Genomic DNA, 21,380 nt, shown 5'->3' with positions numbered 1-21,380 from the left:
CCAAATTTACCTTTGTGTATCATTTGTATTTAACTTTAATCACTGCACCAGCACCATGACCTGCAAGTCAAATACCGCTTCGAATTATAATCAGATCAATCAAATTCCGCCAAACTACATCAAATGTTTATTGCCACAAACACCAATGACAAGCCCATTCAAAAGTCAATTGTCCGTCAATTCACTCAATCTCTTTTTAACAATGGCTAACCACCTTTGCGCGCACGACAATTAATAAATTCAATAATATTAATGACCAACGGAAGCGCCGGTTGCAGCTGATTTGCCGCGGTGTCACTGCCTCGACCGATAGACCCTTGCTAGAGTGGGCCAAACAGGTCCACAAATTTACAAATAATGAACCTGTCCGTCGTCATCGAAGGTCGCGTTAATATGTATATTTTCTTTTGTAGTTTGGTCGAGGCCCTTGGGCTATTCAGTTAATGGTTTGACTTGATTCCTTGGAACACTGAGTTGATCAACGCTGTTTATTAATTGCAATGAAAAATTTAAACAAATTTTAAACTTTTTTAATCTAAGAAAAATGTGTTTTTAATTAAAATTGTGAGTCAAAACACATAAATTTTAGTATTGTTTCAATAATTCGTAAAGATTGCAGTTATATTTTATTTCTATCAGCTGGATCCGTTAATATCTGTCGAACTGTCGAGGTTTCCCCGTGACATTGAAAAGCTTTAGTCGATTCGGTGAAGTTCAGCTTAGAAGCTTCTTGTTTGTCTTTGTCACGCGATCATGCGTTTGGATTGGACAAGATAGCAAAAACGAGCGACTTAACCAAAAAGTGGCAATCTCAAGGTTAAACCAGACCAAAAAAAAAATCAACATTTTCGGCAGAGAAAAACCGGAATCTGGGATGATCTTTGTTTAGAAACTGGGTAACTGACCGTGAAATCTATACTGTTTTGCATATTTATATATATCGTACCAGACTGGCTAGATTTAGACAAAAAAAGCGTTTGTTATTTATTATTGTAGCTTTTCTTGGTAAACCTCAAAGCATTAAAGAAAATAGTTTTTTTTTGACTTTATTTTGAATTTGCATATAACATTTAGTTAAATTTGTATTTTTTTGCAACTCCCACAAACATACAATCTACTCGTTCTTTTCATCGTCGAACGGGCGTCTCACACACTTGGCATTCCCAAATGGCACAGATTCGAGTTGTGGTGCCCATCAAGCTGTGCAAAGAAAAGCAAAACAAGAAAAAAAACAAACTCTTGTCCGACCATCTGATCGTAAAACATGCTCAGCAAGCGCTCTCCAGAGCATGGAATAAAAGCTCTTTCTCTTTCTCTGAGTCTCACGCACCAACCGGCTCTTTTGTGTGTGTCTACCACCCATCTGGGTGGCTGGTTTCCTCTCCGATCGGATGCACATTCTTCTCCTCTCTTCTTTAGATTTCGCCAATCAGGGGTTCTTGTGCGTTCAGTCGGAGGGAAATGTATAAAATAATCAGATTCTAGATTTTTTTATGGTCTTCAAAACTATTGTTTTCTATTTGTTTAAAGGACCTTTAAAAATACTCTAGAATTGAGTTAATAGATATCTAGAGTATTTTTTTTATAAAGAAAAGGTCCTAAAAGACAATAGTTTATAGGACCCTTAATAAACACAGAAACTCTGGACTGGTTTGAAAAGCTTTATATTCTATTCTATGCAAAATAGTTTCCAAAACCAAAATATGAGTGATCAAATATTTTAAAAACATGGAACATTTTTTTTCAGCAAGTTGGAAGTTTTCAATTTTATTTTATTTCATTTCATAATTGTAGTGTACATTGCACTTATTTTGTTTTTATATTTGATGTGTCAAAAATAAATATTTTCAAGGAAAAAAAAACTTTAATAATCGAACCATTGTTTATCGCTCGCTTCTTTGACCTGGGCTCAAGGACAAAAACATCAAATACAATTTATGTAGCATATTTAAAAATATTTTAATCATTATTTTTGAAATGCGTAGAAAAAAGTTGGTCGATTTTATGTTCGGTTTTTATGGCCAGTTCCGATAATTCGTACGATTCTATCATCTTTAATTTCAATTTCTTAAACAGTACTGTTAACATGTACTGCAGTTGTATTTTGTTTTAGTGTACTTTTATGCGATAAATGAAATAATTATGGTTTAATTTTTTTAGCTTATTTGAATTATTTTAATTAAATACTGGTTCAAAACCAGTTTTTAAAAAATACAAAAAATAACCATGACTTCTCATTTAGTTGGCAGGTCAAAATTGATAAAATTGAAAAATCTGGAGACGAAAATCTAGCAATTATGAGTAGAAACGGGGATGCAGGATACAAATTAATTCAATACCTTGTAAAATTCAAATGGTTTTATAAATTACTCAAAAAGGTTGAAATTACATTTTCATTGTTTTATTGTTTTTACTAAATTTTTCAATTTTCAATTTTTCTAATTTCAACATATTTAATTGGATTTCAAAAAAATATTTTTTTTTTCAAATTTTCATTCATAGTTTGAACCTTTCAATTTTTTAGTGTATTATGTAAATTTTCCGGGAAATCCAATCATAGTAGTTTATGCAACAAGTTGCAAAAAGTAGATTTTTTTCAGCGCGAGTCGTAAATTTATCCAACGAGGCTCACCAAGTTGGATAATTACGACGAGTGCTGAAATCTTCTTTTTGCATCTAGTTCCATCCAACTTTTTTTTTGCAAATCCGAAAAACACCCTTAGAGTCTAGCTTTGAGTGGAATTATAAGTCAAGTGTTCATGTTTTTTTGTCATTTAACCACTTGAATTAATAAAAACGTGTAAAAGTATTACTTTTCTTAACAAGTGCTGAAAAGTAGCATGATTCGATTCTGTTATTTTTGGTACAGAAAAATAGGCTTTTTCGTTGTTCGAGAATGCCAGGAAAATGAGCAGTTTCACGACGGAAGTGCAAAAAAATATATTCATACTAATTTTTTTGTTTAAGACATGGTAAAACGGCATATTAAAATTTCTTGTTTCGTTAAACGTATTTTTTATTATTCGAAGTCTCATTTTTGGTCAATCAGCACAAATATGACTAGTCTGGAATTCATGATCATGATTTGATTTTTTCTGAGTAGACCTTTCTCTGAGCTATTCAAATATGAAAAAAATGTATCTTGAGAATGAATATTATTTTTGATTTGATAACTTGGACAATTTTTTAGGTTTTGCTTTGAACTTTTCAGCTCAAAATTTTTTTATCAGATGACAAAAATGCCATATTTTGTGCATATGTTGGGCAACATCCATTTGACAGTGTTGCCTATTTTTAAAAAAAGAACGAAATCGAAAAAAAAAATAATATTTTTTTTAGACTTTTAAATCTTTTATCGGAAATCATTCGATATAAACTTCGATATCATTCACCGTTTTCAAGTTACAGCGACTTAAAATTGATTTTTTATGTGTAAGACATGATGAAGTTCAGGCATGATCAGATCAGAAAATTTCTTACAAAATTGCTTCAAAGATGATTTATTCGAAAAATTGGCTACACTGCCAAATGATATATGTTTATTCGAACATATTTATTTTGCGCAATTTAACTTTTGGGGTGAAAATTCCAACTAATCAAAGATTTATTTTTTTAATAGGGGGGTAATTCTCCGCCAACTCACACAGCAGTTGCCCCGACCCCTCTTCGATTTGCGTGAAACTTTGTCCTAAGGGGTAACTTTTGTCCCTGATCACGAATCCGAGGTCCGTTTTTTGATATCTCGTGACGGAGGGGCGGTACGACCCCTTCCATTTTAGAACATGTGAAAAAAGAGGTGTTTTTCAATAATTTGCAGCCTGAAACAGTGATGAGATAGAAATTTGGTGTCAAAGGGACTTTTGTGTAAAATTAGACGCCCGATTTGATGGCGTACTCAGAATTCCGAATAAACGTATTTTTCATCGAAAAAAACACTAAAAAAGTTTTAAAAATTCTCCCATTTTCCGTTACTCGACTGTAAAAAATTTTGGAAGATGTCATTTTATGGGAAATTTAATGTACTTTTCGAATCTACATTGTCCCAGAAGGGTCATTTTTCCATTTAGAACAAAATTTTTCATTTTAAAATTTCGTGTTTTTTCTAACTTTGCAGGGTTATTTTTTAGAGTATAACAATGTTCTACCAAGTTGTAGAGCAGACAATTACAAAAATTTTGATATATAGACATAAGTGGTTTGCTTATAAACATCACGAGTTATCGTGATTTTACGAAAAAAAGTTTTGAAAAAGTTGGTCGTCATCGATCATGGCCATTCATGGTCACCCGCGACAGGCACGGACGACGAAACAAAGAGAAACGCAAAAACAAACTTTTTCAAAACTTTTTTTCGTAAAATCGCGATAACTCGTGATGTTTATAAGCAAACGCCTTATGTCTATATATCAAAATTTTTGTAATTGTCTGCTCTACAACTTTGCAGAACATTGTTACACTCTAAAAAATAACCCTGCAAAGTTAGAAAAAACACGAAATTTTAAAATGAAAAATTTTGTTCTAAATGAAAAAATGACCCTTCTGGGACAATGTAGATTCGAAAAGAACATTAAATTTCCCATAAAATGACATGTTCCAAAATTTTTTACAGTCGAGTAACGGAAAATGGGAGAATTTTTAAAACTTTTTTAGTGTTTTTTTCGATGAAAAATACGTTTATTCGGAATTCTGAGTACGCCATCAAATCGGGCGTCTAATTTTACATAAAAGTCCCTTTGACACCAAATTTCTATCTCATCACCGTTTCAGGCTGCAAATTGTTGAAAAACACCTCTTTTTTCGCATGTTCAAAAATGGAAGGGGTCGTACCGCCCCTCCGTCACGAGATATCAAAAAACGGACCTCGGATTCGTGATCAGGGACAAAAGTTACCCTTTAGGACAAAGTTTCACGCAAATCGAAGAGGGGTCGGGGCAACTTTTCCCGATATCGTGTGAGTTGGTAGAGAATTACCCAGGGTGCAACTATTTTCTTTGAAAAAGTATTAGGAATATCTTCAACTCTACTTAATTAAGATGGCAAATCGATTAGAATTGATATGGGATATAGATTTTTGAATATTTTAATAACCATTTTGTATAATACATTGCCAAATAGCATTTAGACTAGTATGGACGAACTAATGATGCAAAATGATTTCTTTGCCCGTAAATATTAAGGGAAATGTGTAGTAATACCTTTCTCTGGTATCAATAGCAAATTATGGTATTCCTGGACCCTTTAAAATTTGTCTTAAAGATTATGCAAGAGCATAATTTGGTATAATTCCAATTTAAGGTATTGTTTTGATATTGCAAAATGGCTGAATTTGCCAATGGTCGGACACCACATTTTGGTATTCATTAGGTATTACAGTATTTTATCAAATTCCTCTGAAACTATGGGAAAATTTTGACCAATTTTGACAAAATAATTAATTTTGCGCTAAAATGATGTCTCAAAGCGTTGAAAACAGGAGATTTCAAACATTTTTGATACACCTTCTAAAGAAATGACTTGAAATTGTGGAAAATTTTCTAAGTCAGGAGCCACTTTTGGTATTATTTTGGGTATTGAAGTGTTTCATCAAATTCTTCTGAAACTATGGGAAATTTTTTATAAATTTTGCACTAAAATGACTTGAAACCCAAAAATGTTAAAGCTGATTTTCAAATTGTTTTGATAAACCCACTAAGATTTTTTTTAAATCGTTGAAATTTCTCTAAGTCGGGAAAACAAAATACTTTGAAAAACGAGTCAATTGTCAGATTATTGAATTTTGGCTATACAATTTCATTTTAATAATTATTTTTCAATCTTGTTATTTTTCAGAAGCTTCAAGACCTTCAAGCACAGGCCGTTCATCAATGACAAATGCATTCGATGTGGTGAAGAATATCACTAAGAACAACATGGAATCATCAGGTGAGTAGATTTGGCTGTTGCATATGGATCATTTCCGTATTTTCACTAACTGCAACTGCTGCACTAAAAATGTTATGAAAATACCAAATTTTGGTATTTCTTGTGCAAATACCAGCGACCAAAATGTGCTCTTGGTTGCCTAGTAATAGATGGAAAAATGCCATGAAATCATACCAAAATCATGTATGTGGAAGATCACAGGAACACCAAAAAATGATTTTCCAAGGGCGCGGGAATACCTAAAAATAAAACCATGACAATATTTTTATTTTACCCTTGGAATAACATGGTTTGGTATTGTTGTGCCCTTCCACATACAAGACTTTGGTATGATTTTATGGTATTTTACCATCTATTACTGGACAACCAAGGGCACATTTTGGTTCCTGTTATTTGCTCAAGTAATACCAAAATTTGGTTTTCCTGTGTTATTTACCCCCGCTCGGGCGGTAATAGAAAAAGTACAAAAAAATCGTTAAAATAAAAAAAAAAACTAACAAATTGATTTTTGGAAAACAAAAATCGCACTCCTGAGAGAATGGCTCAAATGTATCTGTTTTGCTATATTTTCATTTCGTTTCATGTTTCCGGTTTCATATATTCTTTAATAGTTGTGTTTATGTCAATGCAGCGTTTTGAGCGATATTATAAATTTTCTATCAATTGAATCTTAAAAAAACTGTTCAACCACCCCACTAGGAAGTCCACACCGGAACACTTTTCCAGTGAACGAATTTCCATTCCGATTTCCTTCAACCCTCGACGCTTTCCATCTTCTTCTTCCCACACACCCACCTTCCCTCCCCCAATTGATGGAGTGTTTTCGATTCCTATTATCACAGCTTGACCGATCTCCACAAACAAACCCCCCAAGCTACAGAGAGCGAGCGAGCGAGAATCGCTCTCGTGCTCCCCAGAACTGCTCCCCTTCAAAGAGAGTGAGAGAGTTTGTTGATGTGGCTGGCTAATCGGCGAGGTAGCGCAAACACCGGTGGTGCAGCATTCTCCAGCGACCGGCACCGTCTCAGTTCTGCTTTCCGTTCGAAGCTGTCGTGAGCGCATCCAATTCCGCGGAGTTCGTGTCTTGATCGACGTTTTTCCGTTCTACCAGCGAGTTTGGAACTGTTTTGTACTGTGTATCTTGGGACGTATTACGCGAGTTTGTTGTTGTTGGACGTTCGTTTGGGGTCTGTCCGCGTCCAACTTAGGAGTAGTGCAGCGCGGGTTTCGTGACTGGAATTGTTTGTTTGTTTCTTCGTGCCCGGTTCCAGAGTCTTGCCCTCGAAGACTGTTCTGCGCCGTTGTGCTACATCCATCCATCAGACCGGTACGATTGCGTAGTCGTCGTCGTCGTCGTGTTGTTCTTTTGATGGTTTCTTTCATGCTTGACGGAGCAGACACACTCCCCGGGAGATTCCAGAACATACCGGGCGTAGCTTTCGTGGTGAAGAAGTGCACCTTGGTGGTTAACCACCGACCATCGCTTCCGGTTCTCCAGACCGCACTGTAGGAAACTGCATCCAATCGCTCGTAGAATTCCAAGTGTTCGGTTCAATTGGCGGAAACACGTTCTCCTTGTACGCTAACCATCGTGACATTGAAGCAATGGGAGCCTAAAACTGGATCAGCATCAAACTGGCCAGGTGGCAAATCCAAAAAAAGCGCTTAGAAACCAGCTTTGAGAACTCTCCAACACTTTTTTGCACCGTCATGCTGGCTAAGCTGGCTACGCTGGCTACGCTTCGAGGATAATTGGATGCTGCGCGGAATATTTGGACCCACTTGGATGAAGTCTGTGCGGCTGTTGCATCTGTCGTCAAAATATGATCGAACGGAATTTAAGCTCGAGCTTGGGTGCGTTAAGACAGTGAGGTCGAGTGACGTCTCTGATAGGGGTAGTCGCTGCTGCTAGTGAAAGGATACGAGCGTTCAAGGTAGATTGAATGGGGTTTGGTTAAGAGGGATGGAATTTTTTTGAATACTAATTTATGGCTCAGGGTGAGTTACCGATGATTTGACATTTTCAAATGTGTTCAAACTTTTTAATGTGTATTCAGCTGATTTAACGAACAGACATAAAGGAAAATCTGGTAAATTTTAGTGAAAAAAAAAATCTAAATCATTTTTATTTTTTTAATTGGTTCAAACTTTGCAAGGGCCTTTCCTATGATCAAAGAAGCCAATTTGTGTAATAAGTCCACCCGTACAAAGCTCCATACAAAATGGTACTTTTGCGAAATTTTCTGATCTTTTCAAGAAAAATAATTTAAAAATGTTGAAATTAAGCTTACGAATAATTAGTTTATCTTAATTCATATTTAAGATCAATTCAGCTTTTAATATTAGGGACCATCCATAAACCACGTGGACACTTTTTTGGGAATCTGTTACCCCCCCCCCCCCTCGTGGACAATTGCCTATAAAAAAAAACTTTTTTGTATGGATCGTGGACAATCGCCATACCCCCCCCCCCCCCTCCCCCTAAAGTGTCCACGTGGTTTATGGATGGCCCCTTAAAGATCGGACCAATAGTTTCCAAGATATCATCAGTTAAATAATACAGGCTTCTTAGGGACCATCCATAAACCACGTAGAAACTTTAAGGGGGAGGGGGGGTATGGCGATTGTTCACGCTCCATACAAAAAGATTTTTTTTTGTATGGACAATTGCCCATGAAGGGGGGGGGGGTCGAGATTTCCAAAAAGTGTCCACGTGGTTTATGGATGGTCCCTAAGGTGAAATTCATTTTCATCGATTTGAATTAAGGAAAAGTTTCACTACGGAATTGGGTTCTTAAATTAAGCTTTAACTGCTGACATTATTGGTCACAACGATAGAGCTTATCTTTCTGAGTACTATGACCCTTTGTACACACTAAAAGTTGTGTAAATTTGATAGCTGTAATTTTGAAAGAGTGAATATTATCTCTTTCATGATACAATTTTACCTGAATATAATTTTAAAAGTGACATTACACCAGAAAAGTGGTAAAATTACACATTTTCAGTAGTAAAATTACACATTTTTTCTAACATAAAAGATGTACCCCTTCCCAGATTTAATATTGCCATGTTTTTTTTACTGTATATGACCACAAAGGTTTTAAAACGGATTTTTAAATCTATTTTAAAAAAATAATCTGACAAAAAATGTCCTACCTGCCAGCTTTTCCAAGATATAACAGATGCATCGTAAAATGTTGTCTTGTGATTTTTTTTGCATTAAATTAAAAAAAAAATTATCGGAAATTGTTTTTAATCCTGTTTTTTATCGTTGTTTATAATGTTTATCATAGTGCTTTAAGACGCTATAGCAAATAGTATTTTTCGATTGCTAATTTAATTTTTCTTTCAAAATTGTTTTAAATATTATTACTTATACGACACGAATGTCATTGCAATGCTAAAGTGTCTTTAATAAAACTAATAATAATAATTATTACTTATTTTCATTTTTTTTCAAAAAAATCATATCTTCTAAACCAGATTTTGCAATCATAGGTTCAAAAGATGCCTTTTTAGTCCCCAAAAACATATCAAAAATTCAAAAATTTAAAATTACATATTTTGGGAATTTTTCTTTTTGTCATAAAAAGTTAAATAAAAAAGTTGGATTTTGTTTCAGTGTATCTTTGTTTTCTTAAAAGTCCTAATCATTTCAACTTTGCCAAAGACACCAAATCATTTAGAAAACCTATCTCAATAATACAATTTCATACATTTATATACCCATTTGTATTGGATACATTTTTATGTATTTGTATGAGACTTGAATAGATGAAGCTAATGATGCTAAATGTCTTTTTTGGCATAGAGAATGCATGGATAAAGTTTCATCCAATTTAACGAATTAAAATCGCAAAAAAAAGCGAAATCGTAGAGAGCTTCTCAAACCGTCATTAGAGGTGGCATTGGGTCTGGGGGTGAGATTGGGTCATGCTGCATGTCACCCCTGATGACGGTTTTCGAAAATTTGAATCTTTCGGAGCGATTTTCTGATCGATTTGGAGCATTCGAGGTATTGATGAGAATTTTGGAAAAAATAGGTGCACGGAAAAAAACACCCGGTTTTTTTATAATTTTTTTCTCACAAAATCGATTTCCAAAATATGCATTTTTCCATTTTTCTAATTTTTTAACGATAGCTTGCAGCTTTTAAACCAATGGATTGTTTTAATTAAAACGGTTTTAATATTGCTTTGATTTAATTACTTTTTCAAGTCGGTTTGCAAAAAAACTTCTGGACTTTCAAAATAAAACCACAAAAAATCACATCGGCTGTGAGTCTAGGGGTGAAACTGGGGCATACAAATTTCAGCATTTTTTATGACCAAATCTCATTCCTTATGACGGTTCTAAATGACATCTCCATGAATTGGAAATGTAAACAAATACTGATGATTCAGTGTTCAGCAATGTCAAGGGTCTTGAAGATAACTTTTTTTTAATTAACTCTGAATATATGTTATCTAAAGTCAAATTATTTACACAATTAAACTAGTGCAAATAATAAATTTAGAGTTCGGTAATTTTATATTTAGCATTAACCACCACCTGCGACCATCAAATTGTTCCAGGAAACTGCGTTCGCTTATCACACGCCAGTCCACGCTTCAACTGCAGACAAGTAGATCGGTGCAGAAAGATTAGCCTGTGGTAGGCTACAATTGATTTGCCCAGGCTGTCAGTTGTGTCTAGTTAAGACGGGCCAGACAGCCAGCTGTCGGCAGCAAACCAGTCCGGGATTGGACGACACCTCGCTGGGGCAGATGATTTCCTTCCCGCGGCTGTGACGCCTAGATTGCAGTAGGTGGCAGTTGTTCAAACGACCTTTCCATTGTTGTGGGGAGTAATGGACCGTTTCTAAGTAGTTTACTTGTTTAACTTTTTAAAGGGCAACATTGGCGTTTTTTGGGTCACTAACAACATGAAGTTTTGCTCAAAATTTTCATCCAAAATGTTGTTGAAAAAATTGCTACGGCTCCATACAAACTATACAATTTAAGGTTACTCGCTGGTCGTGCTCCTAGCCAAGGTTCAAATGCATTAGACCATTATAGCGCATCCACATGTTTCCTGCTTAGTTGCTAAAACATTGTTGCGCTCAGAAGTGTTGACTGTTTTGCAGAAGGCACATACTTTGGTGTTTACGGCTAATGTGTATGCAAATGTCATGTGCTGCAACCACAACAGCTTAGCAACAGCTTTTCGTTTTCGAAAAAGTAAACTTTTTACGGCTGCAGCGTTGCTTAAGGGTCCACTACACGCGAACATTTTTTGTTTAAACTTTTTTGCGGATTTTTTTGTATTTGGTCCTGTAGAAATGTTATGCAAAAATAACAAGACCTAAACTGATCGGGTTGTTTCGATAGTTTTTAAAAAAAAAACCAAAAAAAAAAAAACATGCGGAAATAGCTACAATTTTAATTTTCGTTAAAAAAGTCTGTGCAAAAAATGCTCACGTGTAGTGGACCCTTAAAGCGTACACTTTGCTTATTTTAATAAATATTTACGTTAAAATAGTTGAAATTTTAAAGTAAAAAGGCCGATGCAAAAAAAAAATCAAAGTTTATTTCGCCCCCATCCTCCCCTTCTAAAACGGGCTTGTAAATCCGTGGACAAAAAAAATCAGTGAATTTCAAATAAACTATGGAAATTGAATTCTAATTGACTGGAAACAATTTCAAATTTATTTTACTGCATTGATAGTGATAGTCAGTCATGTTTAGGCTTGAAAACAAATTATGTCAGCACATAGATATTTTGAAAAACTAATAAATGCAAAATAACTAGACTGGTGTAAAATACTTTTTAAAACACTATTCTAATACAAACGAAGAATTTTTTTACTTGTCAGACGGTTCATACTATCATAATATCGCCAGAGTTGAATATTTGGCTATTTAAATAATTCACATTTTTCTATGCCACTTCTTATTCTATGATATTTATGAATAAATTTAGGTTTTGCTATTTATCCAAATAAGAATTTGACCTGGAAGTGAATGTCTTCAGGAAGAGATAATTGATATTTGTTTATTTGTGCAAAAGAAAGCTATACTTTTTGCCTTCCTCACTGAGGTAAGGCTATAATCCTGCTCTAAAATTGAACTTTTTATTTAAAGCTCGAAAACCCACCTTGATGTATACATATCGACTCAGAATCGAAAACTGAACAAATGTCTGTGTGTATGTGTGTGTGTATGTGTGTGTGTATGTGTGTGTGTATGTGACCAATAATGTCACGCAGTTTTCTCAGCACTGGCTGAACCGATTTTGACCAAACCAGTCGCATTCGACTTGGTTTAGGGTCCCATACGGTGCTATTGAATTGTTTGAAGTTTCGATAAGTAGTTCAAAAGTTATGTATAAAAATGTGTTTTCGCATATTTTCGGAAGTTGAATAAATGGCAGTAAACTGAACCAAACATGATCATGTTATACATCGTTAGTTAGGTAATTGAAAGACCTTTCCAACGAGTTTAAAACATTGAAGATCTGGCAACCCTGTCTCGAGTTATAACCACTTAAGTGATATTTATGTACTTTTTTGTAGCCGGATCTCACTTAAATGTATGTAAACAATGTCCGGATCAATCATCCGACCCATCGTTAGTAAGGTAATCAAAATACCTTTCCAAAGAGTTTAAAACATTGAAGATCTGGCAACCCTGTTTCGAGTTATAACCACTTAAGTGATATTTATGTACTTTTTTTGTAGCCGGATCTCACTTAAATGTATGTAAACAATGTCCGGATCAATCATCCGACCCATCGTTAGTAAGGTAATCGAAATACCTTTCCAATGAGTCTAAAACATTGAAGATCTGGCAACCCTGTCTCGAATTCTGACCACTTAAGTGATATTTATGTACTTTTTTTGTAGCCGGATCTCACTTAAATGTATGTAAACAATGTCCGGATCCATCAACCAACCCATCGTTAGTTAGGTAATCAAAATACCTTTCCAACGAGTTTAAAACATTGAAGATCTGGCAACCCTGTCTCGAGTTATAACCACTTAAGTGATATTTATGTACTTTTTTGTAGCCGGATCTCACTTAAATGTATGTAAACAATGTCCGGATCAATCATCCGACCCATCGTTAGTAAGGTAATCGAAATACCTTTCCAACGAGTCTAAAACATTGAAGATCTGGCAACCCTGTCTCGAGTTATAACCACTTAAGTGATATTTATGTACTTTTTTGTAGCCGGATCTCACTTAAATGTATGTAAACAATGTCCGGATCCATCAACCAACCCATCGTTAGTTAGGTAATCAAAATACCTTTCCAACGAGTTTAAAACATTGAAGATCTGGCAACCCTGTCTCGAGTTATAACCACTTAAGTGATATTTATGTACTTTTTTGTAGCCGGATCTCACTTAAATGTATGTAAACAATGTCCGGATCAATCATCCGACCCATCGTTAGTAAGGTAATCGAAATACCTTTCCAACGAGTCTAAAACATTGAAGATCTGGCAACCCTGTCTCGAGTTATAACCACTTAAGTGATATTTATGTACTTTTTTTGAAGCCGGATCTCACTTAAATGTATGTAAACAATATCCGGATCAATCATCCGACCCATCGTTGGTAAGGTAATCGAAAGACCTTTCCAACGAATCTAAAACATTGACGATCTGGCAACGCAGTCTTAAGCTATGACCACTTAAGTGTCATTTATTTACTTTTTTGTAGCCGGATCTCACTTAAATGTATGTAAACAACGTCCGGATCCATCATTCGACCCATCGTTGGTTAGGTAATCAAAAGACCTTTCCAACGAGTCTAAAACATTGAAGGTCTGGCAACCCCGTCTCGAGTTCTGACCACTTAAGTGATATTTATGTACTTTTTTTGTAGCCGGATCTCACTTAAATGTATGTAAACAACGTCCGGATCCATCATTCGACCCATCGTTGGTAAGGTAATCGAAAGACCTTTCCAACGAGTCTATAACATTGAAGATCTGGCAACCCTGACTCGAGTTATAACCACTTAAGTGATATTTATGTACTTTTTTTGTAGCCGGATCTCACTTAAATGTATGTAAACAATGTCCGGATCAATCATCCGACCCATCATTAGTAAGGTAATCGAAATACCTTTCCAATGAGTCTAAAACATTGAAGATCTGGCAACCCTGACTCGAGTTATAACCACTTAAGTGATATTTATGTACTTTTTTTGTAGCCGGATCTCACTTAAATGTATGTAAACAACGTCCGGATCCATCATCCGACCCATCGTTGGTAAGGTAATCGAAAGACCTTTCCAACGAGTCTAAAAAATTAATGATCTAGCAACCCTGTCTTGAGCTATGACCACTTAAGTGACATTTATTTACTTTTTTGTAGCTGGATCTCACTTAAATGTATGTAAACAATGTCCGGATCCACCATCCAACCCATCGTTGGTTAGGTAATCGAAAGACCCTTCCAACGAGTCTAAATTATTGACGATCTGGCAACCCTGTCTTGAGCTATGACCACTTAAGATGCGACTTATGAGCCCTTGAGTGATATGTGTGTTTTTTGTGTTCCGGAACTTAACGAAATCAGACGAAAATTGTGTCCAAACCCATCATATCACATATCACCCATTGTTGGAAAAGAGTGAGGAAGGCACCAACCACATAGGTGGATTAAGTTAGTTTTTTTTTTTTGGCTACAAATTAACATTTTTCGTTTCTTTGGTTGTTGGAATATTCAGCAACATGACTAAGAATATACAAATGTGATATTTTTGTTTATTTCTTGTAAGGCCGTTGCACATATTTTTCAAGATTTATGCCCTCATCCGCCACCTATGAAAATTGGCTCTAAAAATTAGGGTGCATACAACATTTTCAGAAAACTTGATTTTTTTTTTAAATGAAATTAGATGTCTTATCAACTGAAAACAATCTTAAATGCAACCTAAAATTCATATTTAGAATGTTTGGGCACACTTAAAAAATATTTATAATTTTTGTGAAATTCATATGTACATCAGCGCAAAAAAATTTTTTCGCCAATAATTTTGTTTAGTCAATACTTAAATATTTTGGAAAATATGATTGCAAAACAACTGGATAATGCATTTTAAAACAATTTTGTCATGCTAATGTTGAAACCATGATTTTAATTTCATTTTTAAAATAATATTTGCAACGGTCTTTTTTAGCATGAAAAAGAAAATAAATGCTTTATTTTTAAACATTTGGTAAGAATTCGGTTATTTGTTTACGTTGATTTTTAAGTATAAAAAACTTCTTTAACTTAAATGTTTGACTTTTTTCCGCCACCACCAAAAACACAGAAAGAGTTACGTAAAATGGACGAAAAACATTAATTTTTATAAGATTTCGATAACAAGAAAAACATTTGAAATCGATAATCTATATCTGGGGATATTTATTCACACAACGATTCCAGCAGAATCCAGATCAAAATGCACCGAGCTATTTGGTCTTGAGACCTTTCAATTAGCAAACTATGTATTAATTTGATCTGTAAGTGTATTCAACTATTCAGCAAAATTGTTCTGGGGGCTCCTTAGCAGAAATAATTTGACCCGTATTTTTTTGTTTGGCCGTTAGGGTGATCCCAAAAACGGTAACTTTCGTAAATTTTCGCAAATACCACATTTAAAAAAACATAGTTCCGTGCCATTTTAACCGATTTTAACAGTCTTGGACACAAATGAAAGGTAATTAGTTTGACTTTTAAGGAAAAATAATTTGAAATCCGAAAAAGCCAGCCAAGCATTTGAAAAGGTCGTATGAAAACTTAAAAAAGCGTTTTGACCGTGTCTGAAAATATTTTTATCGAATTCCTCAGAAAAATTAAAAACTTGTTTATTATTGTTTTCGGTATATGTTTTTGAAATGTCTTTATAATTTCCATTCAAAGTTCAACTTACCACCACTCTTTTGAAACATAACATGTTTTTTTTTGCGAAAATCTTTAAAAACCTTTTTCATCATCCTATTTCAGATAGGACCTCCCCAACGGTAAATAAAAAAAATACTGGTGCAAATATTTTGGCCCAGGAACTACCATGCCAAATTTGAGGTCAATCGGAAACTTTTGATCATGAACCTGCTTTTTTGACGTGGAATAGCTGCACAATTACTTTTTGTTCGTTTTTTATTCTTTCTAATGCACCTTTCTTGACATATTAAAAGGTTGACAACCAATAAACCAACATATTATTTTTACATTTACTTAGAAATTTGAATTGTATTGATTGTATTTTAAAATAAAATAGGCTTGTAATCTTAAAGGACAAAATGATCTTGATTTTATTTTTTTATTAAAATTTTTGATTTTGCATAAAATTAGAACCAATCATTCTTAATAAGGGAATGAATGAGTGTATGAATATGATGAAGCGTTTAAATTTACATAACTGGAAAGATTTGAGTATCAGCAATTCCCCACGAAAACAGCATGATTCGAAAAAAAAGTTCTCCGATCGGGCTCAAAATTTTTCTGGGGGATCCTTGGCCGAAATAATTAGACTCGTATTTTTTTGTTTGGCCGTTAGGGTGACCTACGCCGTGTTAAAGTGGTTCGAAAAATGGTAATTTTCGTTGATTTTCGTAAAAACCACTTTTTTCAAAAAATCATATCTCCGCGCCATTTTATCCGATTTTAGCTGTTCTAGACGCAAAAGAAAGGTGATTAGTTGGCTATTTGAGAAAAATAGTAAGAAGTTTCAAAAATCTAGCTTAACATTTGAAAAGGTCATATGAAAACTTAAAATGCTGTTTTGAAGGTTTCGGGACCAAAGAGCATATGTCTGAAAATATTTTTATCGGATTCCTCGGAAAATTTCACCTGTCATATCAAAAAATGGTGAAGTTATGTCATCGATACTCTGAGATACGATTTTTTGAAAATAAAAACTGGATTTTTCGACGCGCCACGCGTAAAAATGGGAAAATGACAATAACGGGAAAAAATCGACTTTTTTCACTGAAACTGCGATAACTTTAAAATTTCAGCGATGACCTATACATGTTAGGGTACCAAAATTTTTGTAATTAAAAGACGCAACTTTTGGTACCATAACATCTATAGGTCATCGCTGAAATTTTAAAGTTATCGCAGTTTCAGTGAAAAAAGTCGATTTTTTCTCGTTTTCGTCCGAGGAATCCGATGAAAATATTTTCAGACATAGGCTCTTTGGTCCCGAGACATTCAAAACAGTATTTTAAGTTTTCATACGACCTTTTCAAATGTTAAGCTAGATTTTCGAAACTTCTTACTATTTTTCCCAAATATCCAAACTAATCACCTTTCTTTTGCGTCTAGGACAGCTAAAATCGGATGAAATGGCGCGGAGATAGGATTTTTTGAAAAAAGTGGTTTTTGCGAAAATCGACGAAAATTACCATTTTTCGAACCACCCTAACACGGCGTAGGTCACCCTAATGGTCAAACAAAAAAATACGGGTCTAATTATTTCGGCCAGGGAACCCCCACAAAAATGTTGAGCCCGATCCGAACACTTTTGTTTTTTTCCATGCTGTTTTCGTGGGGAATTGCTGTATATTGGATTGCAGAATTAATGAGATGGAGACAAAAACCTTTGTTATTTTTCGATTGTGAGTTTTATTAGCAGTGTTAACCATTTAAATTTCTTTTCTCCAATTCCAGCTTCCATGAACATCTGTGACACTTAAATGGCCAAAGAAGTGTGAACAAAAGTGCCCGCAAATTTTCCAACAATTTTCCCAAGGGTCGCGTGAAAGCAACGATTTCCATCCGTCACCAAGTGACTGCAAGTGTGTGTAACTCACCCCATTCAAATCTATTCCCACAAAGAAAAGCGTACCAACGCAGGAAAAGCTTTAGTGTTTGTTTTTACTGTTGTTGTTGTAGTTGCCGTTGAATGTTGAACGTGATTGTTGCTTAGTGTGTTTGCCGGTTGCTGTGAACGTGTGTTTTATGAATTCTAAAAAAGATCGTGCCAAGTCGAAAGGGGCGCTTCGTGAGTGTGCGAAAATTGATTGTGTGAAAATCTCTCGGCGCAAAATTTGATTATAATTGAAGTAGCGGAAAACGCACACCTCCCCCCACCCAAACATAAGCTCCGTGTATGTTGGTGTATTGTTTCAAAGAAGTTCGGTGGGAAATTGGTTCACAGCTGTCTCAACGCTGAGTGTGTGTGCGAGTTTGTCTGCTGGCGGCATGTGGAAAATCCACGTGGAGCGCGCGTGAAAGGTGGAAAGCGGAAAATTGTGCCAATCCGGGCTGGGGCTGGAAACTGGGCCTTGGCTGCTGCTGCTTGCATTTTCATCTCGTTTTCTGGCTCACTGGAAGGAGCGGATGCAAGAGCTAAGTGAAATAGTGTGAATATTTACTAGATTTTCATGCCAAGGCAAGCACACGGGGAAAAAACAACAACAACAGAAGAAGTGGAGCTGCCGTTAGTGTGTAAGTGAGCTGAAGGTAATCTGGAGGAAAAAAAAACGACAACAAAAGAAGCATACATTTTGCACGGATTATTTACTCACCGAACAAAGCAGAATCATGCACACACCCACCTCGCTGTAGCGCAGTAGCAGAAGAAGAAAAAGAAGAGGCATTGGACGAGATAACAACACACAGGAGAGGAAAATATCGCATAAAAAAGTACCTCTCTACTAATAACCGAGAAGAAATAGAAGATCACACACATACACACTAAAACAAGCAAAAACACAGTATCGACACCCACAAACACCGAGAAAGATTCTAACATCGCTGGCCGAGCAAAGCCATTTGCAGAATTGATAGAGCGATAAATATTGGATTAGCTCCGGAATTACAATACATTAAGGTAAGTCGATCGGAGCAAATCGAGTGCCGGCTCCCGGCTGTTTAGAAGTGTATGCTCTGCTCTTCAGCGAAACGTATTGCATATCTATTTACCATGTATTCCCGGTGGTCGGATAACTAACCTAGGTAGAGAGTTTTGGTTTTAGTAATAACTTAATCATGGTTGAAGCCCGTCGCCGTATCAGAGAGTATAGCTTTCCCACCCACAAAAAAAAACCTCTTTGAAAATGTTCACACACTGTCAAGCGCTGAACCCATTAAAATGCATAAAATTGGTTATTCAAAAATGGGCTTAAAAGTCTCTTGAAAAAGTGCCGTCAATGGTCTTTCAAGCTTCATGTAAACGACTTTTTGCGCCTGAGACTAGTAAGGCAATCACAAAAGGTTTTTCTCACGGATCGCATTCAATTGCATGTAAAGATTAGGTACTTTATTGAGTCAACTGAACAGATGAGATTTTTGAGCTTTTCTTTACATGTTTCTGCCCTATTTCTAAATAACGTTTTTTCTCGTGTGGTCTTCTGATTTTGTGCTTAATTTTTGATCGCTTTATGTTTTTGTAAACCCGTTTTTAGGGCTCAGTGCGAGCTTCAGACTTAGTTCAGTCTTAGAAAAATGATTAAATTTTCGATTTTAGCGATAGCGGTTTTGAGTATTTATTTCTGAATTATTCGAAATTTTCTATTAATCCGCCTAATAAACATTGAAGATTAAAAATTTTATTTGATATCTCATAACTGAAAACAGGAGGGCTTTTGTTGATTTGATTTGGTTAACCGCGGTGGATTTTCTTGAAATAATTCAAACTGTCAAAAATCCACCAAAGCATCTACCACATTGATCGCACAAAAATCTGTGGTAGAAAAGTATCCACCGGTAGATGCTTGGTGGATTTTTGACAGTTCGAATTATTTCAAGAAAATCCACCGCGGTTAACCAAATCAAATTAACAATAGCCTAAGGATATTGTAGCTAGTTAAATGGTAGAAACCTGGATTGTAAATTATCAAAGGAGTCAAATTGAAATGCTGTCAAAGGCATGCTCAAGGAAAATTGGTCGAGCTTTCCATTAAAAATATTTTTGAGACTAAAAAATCAAGACTAAGAATAGAAATGGCTTAAAACCAGGAAAAATGTCCAAAACACTAGTTGTAAAATTTTTGGTACAGATAATTAAAAACATTTGTTCTGGCTGACGCCTGGAAATCTTTTGATATATAGCTGACCATCTGGTAACCCTGACTAGAATTGCTCTTTTAAAAATCGAAAAACATAAATCCTGAATCTAAATAAAACTTAACGTTCGGTGACCTGACTTTAAAATATTTTGGCAAAAGATTGTCAGTTGTGTGCTATCTTGTGACAACGACCATTTAGTACTTTTCGAGAAAATCGATTTTAAAGTTTGTTGGTAAATAATTTCAAAACTATGAGTGATAGAGCCAAAGTTTTTGAAGCAATCGGTTCGTATATTATCGCCTAACAAACGCTCCAAGTTTCAACTAATTTGGTTACATCAGTTAAAAGTTACAGTAAATAATGTAAACAAAAATCTGAAAAGCACGTGTCACAAGTGTGTTTTGAAAGTAAAATTGTACTACGTGTCACAAGTGTGCACAATCATTTTGATGATAAATTGGTCTATGTCACAAGTGTGTATTGCGATATCCGGGAAACGGAAGCGAGTTTCCAAAATCGGGTTAAAGCATCTTGTAGTGTTTGTTAAGTATAGCAAAACGTCATCATTAATTCATTTTCGACCAAAATGGTCTATGTCTGTGTGCTATCACACAGCTGACGAGATAATGAATGAAAGTTGTACACAAGTAATAATTTTCTCGCTTTATGCGAGTTTTTTTTAATGTTGCAATTTTTGACCAGGATGAAGCTTTGTCGATGCATTTCCGAGACATGTCAGTATCTTATGAAAATATTTTCGGAGTTGTAAGTTATGATTAAGACTTTTTGCAGAAAAAATAGATACATGGAAAAAATCACAATTTAATTGTTTGAAGTTGAAAAGACTAAGTCTCAAAATACTATGTATTAGAGGACTAAAAAAGCATAATTTTTCGCTTGGACTTAAGATAATGCAAAATCTGGTACTAGAAATATAAGTTTATGAAAAACAATGTGATTTTTGGAGAAGAAAACCAAAAATATTGTCAAACTAATTTTCAAAAATCATGTTTAAATGGGAGATCAATTTCCATAACCATACATTTTTGAAGCCAGATCTCAATTAAATGTATGCAAACTATGTCCGGATCCATCATCCGACCCATCGTTGATTAGGTAATCGAGAGACCTTTCCAACGAGTCCACAACATTGAAGATCTGGCAACCCTGTCTCGAGTTATGACAACTTAAGTAATATTTATATACATTTTTGAAGCCGGATCTCGATTAAATGTATGCAAAGGATGTCCGGATCCATCATCCGACGCATCGTTGGTTACCCAAGTAGCACTCATAACTTGTCGACTGTTGAATAATAGTTAGATAGCTGTTTTGAACCAACATACGAGAAAAAATGTCAACACTAGTTAAATATCAGTTTTTTTCACTACTTGTATAACTGACTTATGTAACTCATGAGATGTGTGTCATACAAGTGTTAAAACACAGTCAACTTCACTCT

At 35.1% G+C, this 21,380-nt stretch overlaps 1 long non-coding RNA gene across 1 annotated transcript in view; it reads left to right on the top strand.

Moving 5' to 3' along the window:
* The first annotated feature begins 6,936 nt into the window (after positions 1–6,936).
* LOC120428024 (uncharacterized) overlaps positions 6,937–21,380 on the top strand; it is a 58,021-nt gene continuing 43,577 nt past the window's right edge. Inside the window, exons 1-2 of the long non-coding RNA XR_005607023.2 lie at positions 6,937–7,855; positions 17,576–18,740. This is a non-coding gene — a long non-coding RNA (uncharacterized LOC120428024). The remainder of the gene's footprint in view (positions 7,856–17,575; positions 18,741–21,380) is intronic.

The sequence above is a fragment of the Culex pipiens genome, chromosome 2, assembly GCF_016801865.2.
Source record: "Culex pipiens pallens isolate TS chromosome 2, TS_CPP_V2, whole genome shotgun sequence".
Taxonomy (NCBI): domain Eukaryota; kingdom Metazoa; phylum Arthropoda; class Insecta; order Diptera; family Culicidae; genus Culex; species Culex pipiens.
This window is presented reverse-complemented; position numbering and strand designations above follow the sequence as displayed.